The sequence below is a fragment of the Polistes canadensis genome, unplaced genomic scaffold (genome assembly GCF_001313835.1).
Source record: "Polistes canadensis isolate GaletaPanama2010 unplaced genomic scaffold, ASM131383v1 scaffold_3, whole genome shotgun sequence".
Lineage (NCBI taxonomy): Eukaryota > Metazoa > Arthropoda > Insecta > Hymenoptera > Vespidae > Polistes > Polistes canadensis.
In genome coordinates, this window is record NW_014569550.1 from 1,709,163 (window position 1) to 1,726,956 (window position 17,794).

The window sequence follows — 17,794 nt, forward strand, 5'->3', positions numbered from 1 at the left end:
AAAAAAAAAGAAAAAAAAAAGTAAAATAAACGATGCCGCACATAATTAAAATTAATACCCAATTTGGCAAGAAAATCGTCTGACCTTTTTTTGGAATTAATTCGATGACGGCTACGAAGCCGTCGAGATTTTGATATTGACCTTATTTACAAAACCGTGATGATGATCATCAAGCTTAAGCGTAATTTCAAAGATAACGAAGTATAACGCGAGATGTCTAATGGCGAGTTTAAATCAAAGTTTAAAGCCAAAGATGAAAAATGGAATCTGCTAAAACCGACGACGTGAAATAAAAAGAGAAGGATATATAGAGAAAGTAAAAGCTAGTTTGAAAAACATTAAAAATTATATATTTCAAAGAGTTGAGATAGTAACCAACGTAAGCGTTGCTTTTACGGTTTAAACTAGATTTTCTACTAACTATGTATACAAATGAATACTTCGTGCTCTACAAAATGTGAGAGATGCTTCGATCAAGGAAAAAGATGTTATTTCTTTCAACTCTACTCATACGTAGTCTATATAACCACTATTTATATTACATTACTGATGTAACATCCATTGGAATAACCCTATTATTACGAATGTGATTTTATGTAATGTTAAATTTATTTTTTATTTTCTGTTTTTCATTTTTCCTCTTTCTCTCTCATCTTCTTCGCTCTACGAGCAACCACCTGTTATTTCCACCATACTTTTATAAGAACAAAAAGTATAAAAAAATGAATTTCTCCCTTGCCCCCTTCTTTTTTTTTAAACAAAACAAAATCTGATTGTTTCTCGGTTATATATAATTAATTAATACTAGACATTCAAAGACTTCAACTTCGTGATTAAACAAACGTAATCTATTTTTCATAGCTCGAAAAATGTACGTGATTAAGTACTTAAATATGTATATATGTATATATGTATATTTTTTTCCTCTTTTCACAGAATGAAAGATTTAATTTTATGATTATGATAATGACTGTATATTCAAAAGATATTAAATAATAGTCTCCGAGAACGTAGCGTTAAATCTAGATTTCTCACGTATTATCATGCTAATGTTTGTATTTATATAAATACTTATACATGTACATATGTACATATGTGTTTTATAATATATACTTTTGTGTGTATAAAAGTTCAAGCTACGTGCCTCAACTCTCCAACGACTAAAATATTTCTATCCTAAGTTGCAATGAGTTTCTGTCTCTTTCTTGAAAGTATTTATAATATTTCTTTCCAGAATAATAACGCGAATGAGAGAGACACAACATTTCCTACTTACAATTAGGATAAGCATTGCTTTCGTAAAAAGTTTTCCATACTTTTTGATAAAACTAACGAAAGTACGGAATAAATGATTAATCCAAATTTTATTCTCCATTGATAAAATTTTTCATCGTGTCTAGACAAATATTACATATACAATATTCGTACCTATATTATCAATTTAAAACAATCAATATTTTTTTGTTATGCAATATTTAATAAGTCTTATACATTAAATTAGAACTATTCAACTTTTAAATGATTGCAAAAGAACATTTTATTGTGAGAAAAGTAAAATTTGACATAACTGATAAGAACATTAATCTCAGAACATATGCCAAGTCCTTTCAAAAGAATTATAATATGCAAATGAGTACCAAACAAGTACTAAAAACAAAAAATAATAATTGTATTTTTATTATATATTACACAAATATACTTTTCAGAGTAATAATAAATTATTCTATTACAATAATATAAATATATCATATGTATAATAGTATAGGCAGGTATAGAAATGAAATTAAGAATTGACAATAGGAGTACGAATACTCCAGTGATTCACTTTGTATATGTAATATATTTAATTAAAATATAGAGTATGCACTTACTTTTATAAGATCAGTATGAAAACTCCGTAAAATTGCTAACCTAATTCCCAATGAATTGCTACGGATGTTGCCTCTATCATCGTTCAAACGTTACTGAGTTTTTTTTGTAAACATTCGGTTACCTTTCATACGTTACTTCTTCGAATTATTAATAATAAACCATTTTCCTTAAAAGGACAGACCGTTTGTATACATGTAGTAAGAATGTTAATAGTTAAATATTTTCAGCATTATATATTAAAGTGTATTTCTCGTCGGGTAATGAATTTTCGAAATGATCTTCTCATCGAAGAAAGAAATTTTAATATTTCAGATACATGTGCGTGTGCTTGTATATATATATATGTATGTGTATGCATGTTAAATACAAAAATTTATTAATGAAATAAGCATATGTATAGTATGATCATTAAAATGTTAATATAGAATTTAAAGGATAGAATTTTTTTTAATATTTTAAACATGCATGTATATATGTTATATGTGTCAGCATTAAATTGTAATCTTCAGTTAATTAGTAGAAATTCTAGATCTTACAAAGTAGTTACATATATCATTAAGCGAAGTATTGCCAAGTTCCTATTAATAATTTAAAAGTTTGACTTCCGATTATAACGAAAACGAGACAGATCACACGAACATAAAAGAGAGAGAGAGAGAGAGAGAGAGAGAGAGAGAGAGAGAGAGCATCTGATTTCAACAGTTGAAGCTCATTTCATCGTTCATTCCTGGTGATAACTATATTAGCACAAAACCGATGTCCGTTCGCCATTAACGTCTGCTCGTTGCGATCTGGAAGAGGAATCTTCCAATCAGAAACTAAACAAGCAATATCGAACCGAAGCTATTTCCTACAAAGCCGACGTGATCCTATAGGCATCAATATATTTTCCGTAATATATATATATATATATATATATATATATGTTTATATTCACTTTATTGAACGTTCCATTAACTAGGATTATTATAATACTGTTAAGCCATAGAAAGGCAGAGAAATAAAGAGAGGGAGAGAGAGAGAGAGAGAGAGAGAGAGAAAGAGAGTTAACTATATTTGAAAGGAAGTTACCAGCTCAAATATCTCGTTACACTCTACGTATATTTCAATAGCGTATTTGTTGAAAGAATTTCAAGAGAGAAAGAGAGAGAGAGAGAGAGAGAGAGAGAAGAAAATGAATTTTCAATATTTGAGATTATCTTGGAAATGTCAGTTAATCAATAGAAATATTAATTTAGAACAAATAACACGATTAATGCTAATGATAACCTTAGAATTGTGTTCATTCGTCTAAAGATTTCGATCAAGCAGTAAGTTTACTTCTAACGCAACTTCCACGCAATTACGAAGCCCTCATATAAAACCCACGCATGCAATCGCGCCTTTAACAAATGTGTTACTAACCCTTGATATAGCTACGGCAATATCCTGACATAAATTAACGTGGAATGAGAGTGTAAGATTTGCCAGATTTCTTGGACACATAAATTAGATATTTTCTCGAATCGATCTATCCTCTTTCCTTCTTACATAAAGATGATGTCACTCGTTCGAAGCTCATTCAAATAAATTTCCGAAGCTACGAAAGAAGATAAGTGAGTCGATTTTTCAAAGAACCGAGATACTATCGTATACCATCGAACGTCGTAGTTTTACGAGCCTTACCAAGTTGTCCAATGGCACTATATATTATGTATAATTTTCGTTTACTTTTGGATACGTTCTAACCTCATCTATATGTATATCGAGGGTTTCATTTTTATCACGTCGAACGGTGTCAGGATAATTTTAGGAACTAAAACTAAGAAAACAAAAAATATTTTATTCAAATAGAATCATAAATATTTGTTAATAACGATAAATTTTCAATCCTATTTTAATATAACGTTGTTTCTTATTTTTTTTTTTTAATTATAGAATATGTTAACACATTTCGACAAAATAAAAGTGAAACACCCTATATGTGGTATAGTTCATCTATCTTTCCCTTCTCTATTCGATCAAAACACGTCCCTTCTTATCTTGAAATCCTGCGATCCCTTTAGGCAATTCGACGCGGTCCGTTACTTTATCCATTTTCAAACCATCTTTTGACCGCACAAGTAACTTCGAATGAAAGAGAAAGCATGGGAAAGCTTTTTTGATGCTTCTAGCAAGTTTATTGCTCGCAAAAAAAAAAAAAAGAAAAAAATGTTCTCATCCATGAAGAAAAGCCAACGCGTAAGATATTCGATTCGAACGATTTATTTGAAAAATGTTTTAAGAGAATGTGAGTTCCATTTTTATTTTTATTTTTTTTTGTTTTTTTTTTGTCAAATCGTTAACCGCATCGCCTGATTTCCGTCCATTTATTTCAGCATCGAGAAAAACATACGAATATTTTTTAAAAATACACGAGAAAAAAAAAGATATAGGAAAAAAGTTACCTTAGGGAATGGGTTCACCGATCTGAAAAGTTAACTACGGTAGTGCTATTTAAAAAACGTGACTCTATTAATTCGATATTAAAAGCTTTATTAAAATTTAACGGGAAGACATTGTAAAAGATGCCTTCTTCGATTAACAGCTCGTTATAAGAATTTCAAAGTTTTTAAAGGAATTTAATAACAACGCGTAAAAGAGCAAAAAAAAAGTAATAAAACAAATCCGATCTTGGAATACCATATAGAAAAAATATGTTAACAAGATAGATCATAGTTTTTAAAAGTAAAGAAATGTCTCGATCGCATCACTTTTAATCCAAACTTTTGAATTTGTCTTGAAATGTTTGAAATCGTCGGAATGAAATAAAAGGACAAGATTAGATAAGTTACGAATGAAGGACGAACGAAACTGACCTAAAATTTGACAGCAATGAACGAAGTTATCGATGCGGCAACTAGTTCTCAAAGTATGAAAGATTCTTAGGTAAAGATCTAGTCGTGAGATAGAAAATTCGTGTAATCGTTGTAACGACGGAATCTCTTTAAAAACTGATCAAATTTGATTGGTTTAATCTAAACGTCGAACTTATCAATTAATATGACTTTTCATATAAATTACAATTGACAAGGATTCTCCTTTGGTAGTCAGAAAAAATTCATCATAAATATGAAGACAAGAATGAGAATCGATTATTATAAAGAATAAACAATTGATAAATAAATATCGTGAATTGACTGACCTTTCACGTGTATTGCGACCCTCCTCATCGTCCTCTTCTTCGATGTCGTGTAATCTTGGGCTCAATCGGTGTTGCGTTCCACCTTCTCTTCCGAATTCTTCCTCTTCGGTTCGCAGCTCGCATTCCTTTTCCTCTTCATCATCGAAATCGTCGAGATCTTCATCAAGTTCACCAAGAGGTGCACGATCTTTCGAATCCACCGTGGAAGTCGTTTGTTTCTGTTGAATTTTTTGTTGATCCAGAACTTTTTTCTGTTGGGAAGATTTCTTCTCGTCGGAGTCCTGTTGCTGATATTGTAATTGCTGTTGTTTCAATTGATGTTGTTGAAAGTGTTGATGTTGTTGGTACTGATGTTGTTGCTGCTGCTGATGCTGATGGTGATATTGTTGGTAATGTCTCGACGTCAAGACGACACCTGTCTTGGACTGGGGGGTGGCCCCCGAGACAGAACCGCCACCCCCACCCCCGCCGCCGCCGGCGCACGGCAGGCAGCAAGACCACGTGCCCCCCACCTCGACACCCTAGCACCACTCAGCGTCAAAACATTCAGGGCCGACTTAACCAAGCTTGCTCTCCTCGTTTTGTTGAGGGTCAACGTCTTCCAAATCTCTCTCTCTCTCTCTCTCTCTCTCTCTCTCTCTCTCTCTCTCTCTTTCTTCCTCTATCTTTCTCTCACTGCAATCTTTCGTTTTTCTTTTTCTTTTGCCCTATCTCACCTTATCTGATTTACTGTAGCATCAATTCCTTTTAGCAACGATCGCTGAATACGTTACTCGATATCGCAAGAAAGAGACTCACTTTTATTCTCGAATCGTATTGGTTTATCTGTTATTAGGCGTTCTCGTATTGTACGAATTACGTCTCCGCACGTTTCAAATGCAAAGGTAAGAAATCTAATCTATTCCCAAAGATGTAATAAATTTGTGTCGACCAAGAAAAAAGGTGGAATCTATCATATATTTTTCCACTGTAAAATATTTAGGACTTCTAGCTCGAACAGAGATACGTTTCATAGACAATACTATTATGTACTCTTATTTCTTTCCGAAATTGTCTTTCCGTGATAATAAAAACTTCAAATATATATTCTTCTTTGTGTCCTCGAAACGTGCTGCTCGTCTTCTGTAACTTCTCTTAAATTTAATTTCAATGTTCTCAATTTCTCATAGAATATATCTCTTTTCTAGTTAATGTCACTTTAAATTGAAGAATGCATCCGGTGCGGTATATCGAACTTTATGAAAGAATACCGTGGGGTACTGCTGATTGAATAGTTTGATCGGTAAACTTCGAAAGGGCGTTCTAGTTTCTCTTAAAATGTCTCTTTTTATTTTTCTCTTCTGTTACGAGCTCAAAGAGAGCGGCGGGGGAGAGGAGGAGGGGAAGGTGGGTGGAAAAAGGGGAATAGGGACCTGGCAAATAATTTTTGGCCCTGAATTCACTTTACGAGTTTTATTATCTCCCACCTTATACTATACACGCTCTATTGCGTTGAACACACGAGATATAAGTCGACTGGTTCAACGTGAGCTTCCACCTCCTCTTTGTTAAACTCCCGATATCGCAAACTCGTCTCTCTTTCTCTCTCGTTCTCTCATAGAAAGAGAGAAGGGAGACGGTGAAGTTTCAGGAAGGGGGCGTAGGAGGAAGCAAAAGTCGACGTGGGATTAAAATATGTTATGAAATTGACGGTTTACAACCGCCTTGAATGTTAATATTTTTTAATCATCTTCAGCGATTATTTAGACGAACAATTCACACAGTATCACTTTGACGCGAGAGGCCGCTTCGATATTATCGATATTTATTATCGATTACTTTGAATCAATTCTTCTTAGGCTTTTGTATCGATCATACGCGTCATATTTGATTCTCTCAATTTTATTTTACTTCTTCTTCTTCTTCTTCTTCTTCTTCTTCTTTTTCTTCTTCTTATTGTTAGTCTTCTTTTTCCTTTTTATTTTTTTTCTATTTATTTTTTTTTTTTTTTTTTTTTTTAAATTTTTTTTTTTTTTTTGACCTTTTAACGCACGCTCGATCGCAATAACGTTTCTTTCGGTGACAGAGTTCTATCTATTTTTCTTATCTTTCTACGTGTTTTTTCGTTNTAAATTTGATCGATCTTTTTGACCTTTTAACGCACGCTCGATCGCAATAACGTTTCTTTCGGTGACAGAGTTCTATCTATTTTTCTTATCTTTCTACGTGTTTTTTCGTTTCTCTCGCACAAATCTCTCCTCATTTTGATCACACTAACGTAGATTAATTCTTCATGGTACGTCCTGTGCACAAAAGCACCACCGAGTCTATCAAATAAAGTTAATTTTTCACTAGCTTCGATATTATTCACTTTTATCAGAGTCATCGTGCGTCATCACTACAACACATATCGCCTTGATGTTGGTAGTTGTTGTTGTTGTTGTTGTTGTTACTGTTGTAGCTGTTGTTATTTTTGCTGTTCGACACAAGAGAGCACTTTAGCGTGCGTATAAAAAACAAATAAAAAAGAAAAAGAGAATAAAAAGGAGAAAAAAAAAAAAAGAAGAAAAAAGGAAGAAAAAAATACACTAGCTATGATAAATTTGTGGGCATCGTTGTACGAGCTACTTCGTATTTGTCGAGCACCCGTTAGAGAGCATCGAATTCACTTTCGTACAATTTCGAACGGCGCTATAGTTTTCGATTAAATTCGAGCATCAAACTACTATCGGACGACGAGTCTGCACGCGTATCTCCCCTTTCCTCTTTTCAGTTTTCCCCATTCCTCGTGTAAAAGTCGACACTAACATGTTCTAGAAAAATTACGAAAAATATTTGCTAACAAATTCGTAAAAATTGATTGATCACATTTCATACTAAAATTTCTTAACATATTTCTTCCCTCTCCCTCTCCCTCACCTTTTTTTTCATAGCTTTTATTATTATCTTGTTTATGAAACGAAGAAGTTATTTGGAATACGAATATCTTTGTCGATCGTAAAAAAAATGGAAAAGGTACGCATGCGTACTCGTTGAAAAATATATGTATGTTGCTTATTCTATTCTCGTTCTTTCTCTTTTTTCTTTTTCTTTCGTATGACCGTATTGTTCATTAAAGAATGAATAAGAAAGGGAAATAGTATTTGTTGGAAAAGAAAATTAATGATCAATTTATCGTTGAGGGGAAAAATATCGTTAATCATAACATTTCCTTTTTTTAACGATATAAACAACTTTTTGATCAAACATTTCGATAAATTTCCATACTTAAAAATATGATTGTGTACAAAGTTATATATGAAAATATATTATCTATATAAATAATGATCTTTAAAAATAAATTAAAATAAAAGATTATTAACGTTAAAAGAACATCACGAAAGTTTCTTTAACTTTGAACAGCAAATATATATTTCTAATGTAAAGCTCCTTTTTAGAAATGTTCATTAATTAAAGTCTTTAGAATCTGGAAGGTACTCCTATACAAATATTTTATTAAAGATAATGGTATAACTTTTTGGAAAAAATAAAATAAAAATAATCGATAAAACAAGACCATTATAACGGCGTTATTAAATCTGTGGAATATGTCATAATTGTCATGTGATACGTAATATGAAACATGTTAACGAGAAAATTGAAAAACCCCAATAGTTTCAATTAAACGCAGACATTATTGTTTTTGTAATATTAAGACGAATCGTTGTCTCATGTTTTAGGTATTGACATCAACGTTCTAATTAACCTTTACTCGAGAATTTATTGCCATAAGAACATTAGCGAATACTACTCTGAAATAACTATTATTCTCTTAAGAAACAACGAAATGATAGTAATTAATATTGAACCTTTTACCGACCTTTAACCTTTCGATGCATCTAGTGTGAAATGAACGAATGAAAAATAACGATGAGTAGTTAAACAAAATTTAAATATCGTGTAGGGATTGGAATGTGTTCGAACGAATACCTCCAGAGAATTGGAATTAATGTTAACTCGAGAAATAAAAACAATTACTATCGATTAACGAAGAGCATGCCTCTTGTGACCTTTCGATTACATCCACAGTACTCGAAATTTGTAATACGAGTTACATTCTGTTAGCGAACAATGGTCAAGAGAAAGAGAGAGAAAAAAAAATTATTGAAATAAAAAAAAAGATTAAAAATTTTAAAATATATAAAAAGAAATAGGAAAAGAAAAATCTACGGAATATAAATGGTCGACGTAATCAAGGGCAAACGTTGATTCTCCAAGAGTACGAGAATAGAATTTTTAATTTCACCGCAATCTATAGGAGAGATTTGATTAATCGGTTAAACGTAAATTACTTGGAAAAGTGCAAAACTGCTGCTGTGCCCCATTAAAAAATTTACTTCCTTCATTTAAATTGAAATTTACCAAGATTCTTTCCTATAATCTCTCTCTCTCTTTCTCTCTCTCTCTCTCTCTCTCTCTCTCTCTCTCGCAACGTTTTTTCAATTTTATTAATATAAAGAAGGGGAAAGAAGCTCTCGCAAGATGAAATTACATGAAGGAATTCGAGAGAAGCAAAGATCAAACGTTAAAATAAAAATTTAAAGAAACGAAAAAGAATGAAGAAAAAAAGTTTCGTTATTAAACATTTTGTTATTTTTATTTTCTTTTGGTTCTTTTTTTTTTTGGTTAAAGATTAAACGATTTAAAAAAAATATCAAATCCATAAATTAAATCGATAAAAATATTTTCCTTAGATAAAATAATTGACACTCTTGCATATAATTCCACTCTTACAATTAATTTGTGTTTACGCACGAATTACGAACGAGAGAGATAGAGAAAAAAAAAAAAAGAAAGAAAGAAAGAATATTAGTTCGGGATTGAATAAGCTTTCCTCGTGAGATAAGAAAAATTGATGCTTAGATCGAATCGAAAAAGCAGTATCCTCTTAACCCAAGGGTATTCCTATTTTCCTTAAAATTCGATTAAAGACTTCCGCGTATCGAGTAAATAGGAAATTAGATTATCTCGTTAGTCACCTGTCCTTCTTTTTCAGCCGAAGAGGAAGAGGATGATAAGAGCTAGCTGATTCTTCGAAGACAAAGTGTCTTTGAAAATTTCGTTATTACACACTTTTCGTGAGATCATTTATCTTAAAATAATCACATATTACATAAAGAGTGAGAATAAAAAAGAGAAATAGTGAGATAGAGACAGACTAAATCAATCAAACTCGTAGTTGCCACGTAGATGGTGTCTAATATGATTAACATAAGATAAAAATGAAAAAAATGTTAATCGTAAAAGTTATCTCCAAAGCAATTTCACGATAGGTATTAGTTAACAAAACTGCATCTAATGTAAGTAAGGATGCAAGCAAGCAAGCTTTCGTAGGTCGTACCTCTTGACAGCGGGATAAATACGTATCAGGAAGTTTCAAAACTAATCTGGAGACAGTAGACTATAAGCTCATTCTGTGTTGTTCCAATCTCATAATTAATTAAATATAGTTTGATTAAACCGCTTATCGTCGGCAAGTCATGAACTAACATCTTACCCTAAATAAATCTTACTATTTATCGTATCGATTTTTCAACACCTGTCAATTCATTTTTCTCACTTTTTCTATCTAATTTAATACAATTTTAAGCACACTTTTGTAAACTTTCTTGTTATACTTTACCAAATACTCAAGATTAATCGTATAGAATATCTAGACGTACAATTTTTCCTTAATGAAAAGTAATTTGGAAAGATTGTTTATACGTTCGACCCATTTTGGATCACGTATATATGTATGAAAGATGATCATTCATGATCAAGATAACCGTGCCTTTAACCCTTTTCCCTTTCTTCACTTATGAACTCTAATTTACGTTATTACAGTGGCAGATGGTAATTAATAGCTTTATCCTTTAATAGTTCATCATAATACCTATAATATCATATATAATTATCGATCGAAAACTACGCGCATTTATTAACTGCAACAAAATTATATTTTATAATTAATTTGTATTCTAATAAAAAACAAAAAAGGCACGCATTGTTAGATTATATGACACTCTTTTAGTTTGCATTGTCGAAAAAAGAAATAAAAAAAAAAAAAAACAGGATTCACATATTGATATAATGTGAATCGTGTGTCAAACGTTCTTTTCTTGTTATCTATTTTATGTATTTAATTACTTGCCATCGTTGACGATTTAAAAGGATCACTTTTCTCTCTTTCTCTTTGTTTGATTATATCAAAGACACGCGTAATTAACTCTTTGACGTTACTAATAAATTTTAATCGCTCAGAGCACAAAAAAATGACGTGTTTTTGTAATATAAAAATAGAAAATTGTGTTTATGATACGTATTTTTTAAGTAAATCTTTATATAACACGATTTTTAGATTCCTAAAAATATCCCGTGTTATACGAACTCGTGTGTTAAACTAAACAAAGAATTATTACAAAAAATAATGTTCAGTTTTAAAAATTAACAAAATTGTATTATTTTACTTTTATAAGTAATTGTATGTTTATTAAAAAAGACTTAATCAATATTCGATCAATAATACGTATTTTGTATTCACGTGCAAACCCATATTTACCTATGCCCTACAATCAAAAACACAACAGTATACAAAAAATTATAATATATTTATTTTTAATACATAAAAAATATATTTATGTATTAAAATATACATACATTTAATATCCCACGAATAAAATGAATTGAAAATTTGAATATTTCCAAATGTCGCATACAAATATAGTACAATGAACACGATCTAATGCAAAATAAAAAATGAGATGGTGCCTATATTTAAAAACTTTAATTACGTCTCGTGTTGTATAGGGATTTTCTCGAATCTCAAAACGCGTTAAAGTGAAACTGTATTATTGAAATATCATGTTCTATAGGGATTTCTTACAACTCTCAAACCTTATTAGAACGAAACCGTGTTAAACGTGAGATTAATCGTATATTTTTTATTCCATTAAAAAAATATCTGTTTTTTCAAAAACGAAGACAATTTTAACGCAGTACGAATTAAAAAAAAAATATTGCAATCGGGTGAAACATTTCAATAATAACCGGAGAATTAATCATTTCGTCTTCTTCTTCTTCTTCTACTTCTACTTTTACTTCTTCTAGTTCTTCTTCTACACTCTCCATTTTCTCCTTCTTCTTTTTCTTATTCTTAAGCTCTTCTTCTCGAAGCATCATCAAGTGGAAAGTATTTCCGTTCTAACGACGAGCTTTAAGTACTTGCACGTAAGTAGCCTGACGATGAGTTACCCGAAAAATACGTGACTATCTCTTTCTTTCTATTTTTCTCGAATTGAATCGAACAATCGATTGATACGAGTTCAACAAAAAAAGAAAAAAAAAAAATCTAAATAAAACGGGGAGAAAAATGTATTTTTAAATTTACATAAAAAATTGTAACATTGATAATTGTAAAAAATGTTGACCTCGTGATAAATGACTATATTTATTTTTATTTATTTTCTATAAAATTCAATCGAACAATTGCATTGTGTGACGAGTACAAAAAACAATATTATTTTTATACAAATTATGTAATTTCTAATAATTATATGTAATAACTGTGACTTTATATAAAATACGCTTTATATTTTTCTTTCTATTTCGCTCGAATTGAATCGAACAATCGATCGAAAGACGAGAACAAAAAGAAAATACAAGAAGTACTTTTATTATAAAAAAAAAAAAAAAAAAAAAAACAAATTTCATTTATGATAATAACTTATAAAAATTGTAACCTTATGCATGCAATTAACCTTAGCATCAAAGAAACCCAATGTTCCTTCTTATTATAAAGGTACAAGATGTTCGTTCTTTATAATCTACTTTATCTTTCCTTTTTTCATGGTATAATTGCTTTCGTTTCATGATATAGCTCCCGGCAGTTTAAAATGGCAACAGAATTATCCAATAGTTCTCGAGTTTTATCTATCTTTTACGGGCTTAATCGATCGAAGAAAGTATCGATATCTCAGTAAAAGGTAAGAATTATGAAAATCGTTATGAATTTAGATGGATCTACATAGGTCTCTATGTGAAATTAATTTGAATTGATCGTTACCTATTTCATAAGGAATAATCTGATCAATCATTTAACTTTTGAATCGATTTATTATTCATCGATAGGGTATAACTTGCGTATTATTTCATCGACGAATGAAAAATGTTCGTTCAACGATAAAATATTTAACGGGTATAACGCGTGATGTTACTTTCACTTTTTTATATCGAACTTATATTTTTTTTAGCTGAATTAATACCAACCTGGTCAGCATAAATTACAACGAGAAACTACATCCGGTCAACGGCCTATATTATGCTACTTTCAATACGCTAGAGCTTTGTGTATGGGTACGTACACACAAATATATCTACACATCCGCGAAACGTATTAAATTTAAATTCGAATCTAAATTCCAATAACATTTACGATACGGATTTTTCAATAGTAATGGAGAAAGAAACGAGATTATTCAATTTTTCAAACACGATTTAAATAATCTTTTGTTATACCACGAATAATAGCGTTATTTTAAATATTATTCCATGCCCAAGCGAACATTTTATATTCACTAATTAATGATACCACTTTAATAACAGTACGTATATGTATATGGAGTAATACGCAGATAAAATTAATTCTAAAATAATCGAATATATATTTTTAATCCGAGAAATAAAATATTATACGATAATAAAATTGAAACTTTTGACATTTATAATATAAATGCGTTGTCGGGTATTACGATATTAAAAAGTTCGTGATCTAATACGACAAGGTAATCCTTGAATACTGAGAAAGTTTCTCAACCATCGAATTTGAAGTAATAATTTTGTCTATGATCAAATTGATCGACATTTTTATTATTTATTGACTATAGAAATAAACGTATATCAAACTGACGAAAAAGGAATTTACTGATTTTGTTACATATATTTATAAAGTTCGATATTCGTGACATATATCAAAGATAAATAAGTTATCGTTGGTCAACAACGTTGAAAAGAAAAATAGTTAAAAATGAATCGAACTAGATACGACAGAGAAAAATTAATTTGTTGATACATGTCGTTCAAATATAAAAAAGGGGAAAAAAAATAGAGAGAGAGAGAGAGAGAGAGAGAGAGAGAGAGAGAGAAACAGATCGGAAAGACCAAATAACATTTTCAACGGTAGCGTTTCAATTATAATCCATCTTTTTCAAGTCACGTCGAATGATGGAGACTTCTCTTCGACAAAACACCCTATATATGATACGTGTTCACACGAGAGATTGGTCGAATGTGGTGAGAGTAAAAAATTAAATTGCCGGTCATTCATCCTGACACAAATAGTTTTCGTTCGTCAAAGAAAGTATACGCGATAGGTGCGATATCGTATTTTTATAAAAAAAAAAAAAAAACAAACAAACAAAATATAAAGTTAATTTTTTGTTGTCTCTATCTAAGTTCAATTTAATATTTATCTAGGTGTAATTAATATATAATAGTGATATATCGATCGTAGATCTTTCTTCTCGACGATAAAAAAATCACTTATTACGAGATTATATAATTACTTACTTAAGTGCACAATATCGAAATACGTAAGTTGAGAGCAAACTGATATTCGGTATCGAATAGCATATTTTAAATGATTCTACACGCGAATACGAGTAAATTAAAAATAAATGATAATAGTTAAACGAAATCGTGACAGTAAGACGCGACCGCCGTTATTCTTGCCAAACTCTCCTTTTACCATTTCCCTTCGGGAAACTAAAGTTCCAAAGTGTGTCGTCAAACTACTCCCCGGAAATATCGTCATTGTCTTCGTCTTCGTCTTCGTCTTCGTCGTTGTTTTAATTGTTGGTAGTCGTATGCGACCTCGACGTTGAACTACCACTACCCCGGATGTCATCGTTGAATCTTAAAATAAAGTACTTTTTCTTAAGGAACATCGACGATAAGACACGTATCTTCGTGATTATACGAGAAAAAAATTCACTCGATTGGCTAATCTAACGAAAATGTCGAATAAGATAGATTTGAAAATGATTCTCATTCTCTGGTATCTTTCTGGAGATAATCTTAAATATTATTTCGAAGAAGAGTAAGCTTGAAAATAAAGTTTTCTACAAACTAGATAATGCTTCGGTGAAGGATCGTTAAAACTATTAAAACGTCTGACGCGTTGTGTTAAAATCTCAGCTTTAACATTTGCAAGAGAAACTGAAACTTGGGAACAAGTTTAAATCTCACGATATTTAACAAATAACTTGTATTAATTAAAAGCGTTACGAAAAGATGTGTCGATGAATCTGTAATACTTGTAAGTAGTAAAACATGAAAAGAGTTTGACGAGAGAATCTGTCTGACCGGTCACGTTCCTTACCTACTTACTGAAACATTTAAACGATCGAGAAGTATAGGGAATAAATTAGTTTAACAACAGGTAGCGAACGGTTTTACATAGGACTACACATGTAAATATTCTGAGATTCAGACACGTATGTTATGTATATACATATATATATATATATATACATTCCTGCATTAAAGCACTCTCGGTCGGACAAACAAACTCTGCCTCCTTTTGTACATACACGGTACGAATCGTTCTTTGTTTACACGATCGTTGCAATCATACGGACGACCAACGCGAATTACCCCCATGACTTTCAACGTTTCTCATTTTATATTTGTATTCGTGAAGAATCGTCGCGTTAAATATTCCTGAGGGAGAATAATAGCTCGCTCTCGATTTACGTTTGAACGACGGTGGGAAAAAAAAAGAAAAATTTCAAAATAACAGAAATATAGAGACAAAGAGAGACAGAGATGCAAGAAAAAACGGCATAAAAATAATATATAAAAAAGACAAAGATAGAAAGAGAAAGAGATAAGTATCGATGATTACTTGTTCCAAGGAGATCAAAATCAAAAGAAGGATATACAGCATCCGACGAAATATCTTTCACGCAACGATGTGTTTAGTCCTCGATAGATGAAAACATTTTTTTTTTCAAACACGAGTATCGCACTCACGTCGAAACGTTGGCGCATAAATTAAACTAGATCATCGTAAAAACGTCGCATGCGGCTGTCTCGTCGACATGCGAATAAGGTTTTCATGAATCTCGTCACTTTTTATCGAAGACTTTTTTTCTTCTTCTTCTTCTTCTTCTTCCTCTTCTTCTTCTTCTTCTTCTTCTTCCTCTTCTTCTTCTTCTTCTTCTTCCTCTTCTTCTTCTTCTTCTTCTTCTTCCTCGAGGATCTTTTCCCACGAGCGTACGAGTTTCTCAAAGTTTCGCATTTTCCCGTTACACTCACGACAACGACGATTACGTGTCAATAACGAAAACGAAACGAAACGAAACGCGAGAAGCCGCATAAACGACAAAACGTTTTTCCGGCATATTCTGTTTTTTTAATTTGTCTCTCATCACCGTTGACAATTAACACCAGTCAATAAAATTCCAAAACACGCACACATTATCTCCCATTTTCTTTCTCTAATCATTATATTATTTTTCGATTAATTTGATAAAGACGAGATATATCGCGGACAAAATATACGCGAACGAATTAAATCGACGAATATAAGAGAAAGAAAGAAAGAAAGAAAGATAGAAAGAAAGAAAAAGAAAAAAAGAAGAAAAAAAAAAGCTACACTTATAGTATCTCCCCCACTTTTTTTTTTTCTTTCTTCCACGCGGGAAAACTATTTCTCCCCTTTCACTTTCCAACCACCGACGACGATTACGACGTTGACGTCGACGTGAACGATGACAGTGACGAGAACAACAACAACAACAACAACAACAACAACAACAACAACAACAACAACAATGACGACGACGATGACGACGACGACGATGACGGCGACGACGATGACGACGATAAGCAACTCGTACACCGTCGTATTGACGTTGACGACGGCCGAGACCCGACTAACGGAACGATTCTCTCCTCTCTTTCTACCACCGACGCTGTAGTAGCACAGTGTCGTAGCATTCGACGGAAAATCACTGAATTTTCCATCCTCCAGAAAGAGAAGAGAAGTAACCCTTGATAGGGGCCAATTTTATCCGTCACTGTCTTTTCTTTCACTTTTTTCTCTCTCTCTCTCTCTCTCTCTCTCAATCTTTCTATCTGTCCTTCTTTCTTTATTTCTTTTTTTCTTTCTTTCTTTCTTTCCTATTGTGACATACCAACTATTACAAGGGTGAATGCGATAAGAAAAAAAGAAAGAGAATTAAACGCATAGATAGAAGAGGGAAGAAGAATAGAATAGAAATGGGATGAAAGACAGAAAGGGTAGGAAAAAATTGCCGTTTCGTTATCGTTGCTTTTGCTGGTGCTGATGCTGATGCTGCTACTACTGCTGCTACCACTGCCGTTGCTGTTAGCACTCTGCTAGTACACTATACTCCGTAACTTGGTCCACCAACCGGCGGCTCAGCAGCCCCGGCTGTTTTGCAAAAATTAGGTCAACCGTATACCTTCCCCTCCATCCTATCCTATCGTCTCCTCTCCACTCCTCTCCTCTCCTCTCCTCTCTCTCTCTCTCTCTCCCTCTTTCTCTTCCATACTCGATCGTCTCCCTCCTTCTTCTCAACCCCACTCGTTCGTGCTTAACGCTCTCAATGCATCCTCTTCCCTTCTCGTATTCTCCTCCAATCACTTTTCTTTTTATTTTTTTTTTATTTTTCTTTTTCATTTTTTTTTTTTTCTTTCGCGTACGCGAGTTATCTTTGCATTTTTATCCTGTTTCCC

At 32.0% G+C, this 17,794-nt stretch overlaps 1 protein-coding gene and 1 long non-coding RNA gene across 5 annotated transcripts in view; both read right to left on the reverse strand.

The window, feature by feature from the left end:
* Window positions 1-17,794, reverse strand: part of LOC106785808 (cAMP-specific 3',5'-cyclic phosphodiesterase) — a 325,274-nt gene that overhangs the window by 241,759 nt on the left and 65,721 nt on the right. Inside the window, exon 1 of one of the 3 annotated variants that reach the window (XM_014746658.1) lies at window positions 5,036-6,994. The exons of the other annotated variants lie outside the window; for them this stretch is intronic. The gene's annotated coding sequence lies outside the window, so the exon portion shown is untranslated. Of the gene's footprint in view, window positions 1-5,035; window positions 6,995-17,794 lie in introns of those variants that run through there. 3 annotated transcript variants of the gene reach the window in all.
* On the reverse strand, window positions 7,144-16,691 carry LOC106785886. Of its 2 annotated transcripts, none has more exons than XR_001381580.1 (2): window positions 15,936-16,691; window positions 7,144-7,490 (listed from the first exon to the last, which is right to left on the reverse strand). It is a non-coding gene; the product is annotated as an uncharacterized LOC106785886 (long non-coding RNA). The 2 variants fall into 2 exon arrangements; XR_001381581.1 differs by having other exon boundaries at window positions 7,144-7,510.